This window comes from Salmo salar, unplaced genomic scaffold (genome assembly GCF_965601325.2).
Source record: "Salmo salar unplaced genomic scaffold, fSalSal1 ptg000321l, whole genome shotgun sequence".
Taxonomy (NCBI): domain Eukaryota; kingdom Metazoa; phylum Chordata; class Actinopteri; order Salmoniformes; family Salmonidae; genus Salmo; species Salmo salar.
Genome location: NW_027675348.1, coordinates 298777 through 301640, shown reverse-complemented (window position 1 = coordinate 301640; position 2864 = coordinate 298777).

Sequence of the window (2864 nt, the reverse complement as noted above, 5' to 3'; positions counted from 1 at the left end):
GACTAGTCCTACTTCTATATGGGTAACCAGGTAGACTAGTCCTACTTCTATATGTGTAACCAGGTAGACTAGTCCTACTTCTATATGGGTAACCAGGTAGACTAGTCCTACTTCTATATGGGTAATCAGGTAGACTAGTCCTACTTCTATATGGGTAACCAGGTAGACTAGTCCTACTTCTATATGGGTAACCAGGTAGATTAGTCCTACTTCTATATGTGTAACCAGGTAGACTAGTCCTACTTCTATATGGGTAACCAGGTAGACTAGTCCTACTTCTATATGTGTAATCAGGTAGACTAGTCCTACTTCTATATGTGTAACCAGGTAGACTAGTCCTACTTCTATATGGGTAACCAGGTAGACTAGTCCTACTTCTATATGGGTAACCAGGTAGACTAGTCCTACTTCTATATGTGTAACCAGGTAGACTAGTCCTACTTCTATATGGGTAACCAGGTAGACTAGTCCTACTTCTATATGGGTAACCAGGTAGACTAGTCCTACTTCTATATGGGTAACCAGGTAGACTAGTCCTACTTCTATATGGGTAACCAGGTAGACTAGTCCTACTTCTATATGTGTAACCAGGTAGACTAATCCTACTTCTATATGGGTAACCAGGTAGACTAGTCCTACTTCTATATGGGTAACCAGGTAGACTAGTCCTACTTCTATATGGGTAACCAGGTAGACTAGTCCTACTTCTATATGTGTAACCAGGTAGACTAGTCCTACTTCTATATGTGTAACCAGGTAGACTAGTCCTACTTCTATATGTGTAACCAGGTAGACTAGTCCTACTTCTATATGGGTAACCAGGTAGACTAGTCCTACTTCTATATGTGTAACCAGGTAGACTAGTCCTACTTCTATATGTGTAACCAGGTAGACTAGTCCTACTTCTATATGTGTAACCAGGTAGACTAGTCCTACTTCTATATGGGTAACCAGGTAGACTAGTCCTACTTCTATATGTGTAACCAGGTAGACTAGTCCTACTTCTATATGTGTAACCAGGTAGACTAGTCCTACTTCTATATGTGTAACCAGGTAGACTAGTCCTACTTCTATATGTGTAACCAGGTAGACTAGTCCTACTTCTATATGTGTAATCAGGTGTGCGTCCTTACTCAACATTGACAGGAGTGTTTCAAACAAAAGACAATTAATAAATTGACAACTGAAGCATCTTGCGGGGTCAGGTCTGGGTGGTCTGCCAGGGGCCGTTTCATTTAGTATCCGTTTGGGTCAGTTGGGGAATGATTGTATTTCCCCATAGTATGTTGTACCGATGTTGACTGACTGAAAGGGAGTGTAACTTTGATTATAATTACACTTCCCTGAAGGAGGGAAACGAGGTACAACACCTGTTTGGTCCCGCCCTTTCCTGGGTCGGTGAAGAGCGGTATTACATTTAAGGAATAAATCCGAGCCTCACTCTCATCACCTGTGGAAGGAGGGGCTTCCAGCGAGGCGTGGAATTGATTGTATGTTGTACCTAGTTTCCCTCCTTCAGGGAACAGTAGTTATAGTCATAACGTGTGGATTTAATAGTATGTTGTACCTAGTTTCCCTCCTTCAGGGAACAGTAGTTATAGTCATAACGTGTGGATTTAATAGTATGTTGTACCTAGTTTCCCTCCTTCAGGGAACAGTAGTTATAGTTATAACGTTACCCTTGTCATGTGATGAACTTCAACTTAAATACGGGATCTTGCTGTTGGCCAGTTTTTTTGTATTCTGAAATGCAGTCGAACTATGTATCATTTAGTGGCTCCTTATGTTACACTGGGGAAACAGTTTTCGTTGTCACAGATATACTAAATAATTTCAGAGTTTGCTAAATCCTATGGTTTTTAACTGAGAGTCATCTTGTTATCCAAGATGGCGTAGCAGTAAGACGTGTTTATTGAAAATGTTATGTTTTTTTTGTATATATTGCAATATATTTCAATCTTTTTTTCAATTTTTCAATTAAATATACCTTCCGGCAACACACCTCACCCAATGTAATACGGATCTGCTATTTTTTTAGACCTTATAGCTAGAACCCTCCATCAGAAGCTAGCCATCAGAAGCTAACCAGCTAATTAGCTACTAGCTATTTAGTCATTGTTAGCCACTGCTAGCGGTCTTTATCTTTTTAGCTCAGACACCAGCCGCTTTTAGCCTGGATAATACCTGCCAGTCTGCACAGCACGATATCAACCCTGAGCATATTGGACTGTTTTTCTCCACTACATCACCATATTCCTGCCGTAAGCTCTGGACCATTACACCGGATAATCGCAGCTAGCTAGCTGCCACCGAGTGGCCCAGCCCCGAAGCTAGCCTTGAGCCAGGCGCATCTCCCGGCCTGCTCAGTGGACCCTATGATCACTCAGCTACACAGCTGATGCCTCCCAGATTCTTCACTAAGACGACTAGAAGCCACTACATCACCGGATTCCTGCCGTAAGCTCTGGACCTTTGCACCGGAGTGGCTATAGTGGCTAATGCCCTTGTCCCGAAGCTAGCACCAGTTAGCCTCAAGCCAGGCGCATCTCCCGGCTAGCGTAGTAACGACTTCCTAATGGTTTCCCTGTTTCATATATTGCTGTTCACTGAACCCTATGATCACTTGGCTACATAGCTGATGCCTGCTGGACTGTTCATTAATCACGGTACTCCATTTTGTTTGTTTTGTTTATCTGTCGGCCACAGCCTCGAACTCAGGCCCCGTATGTAGTTAACTGACCCTCTCTGCCCATTCATCGACATTTTACCAGTTATTATCTTAGCTGATTAACTGTTGTCTTACCCGTTGTTGTCTTAGCTAGCTCTCCCAATCAACACCTGTGATTGCTTTATGCCTCGCTTTA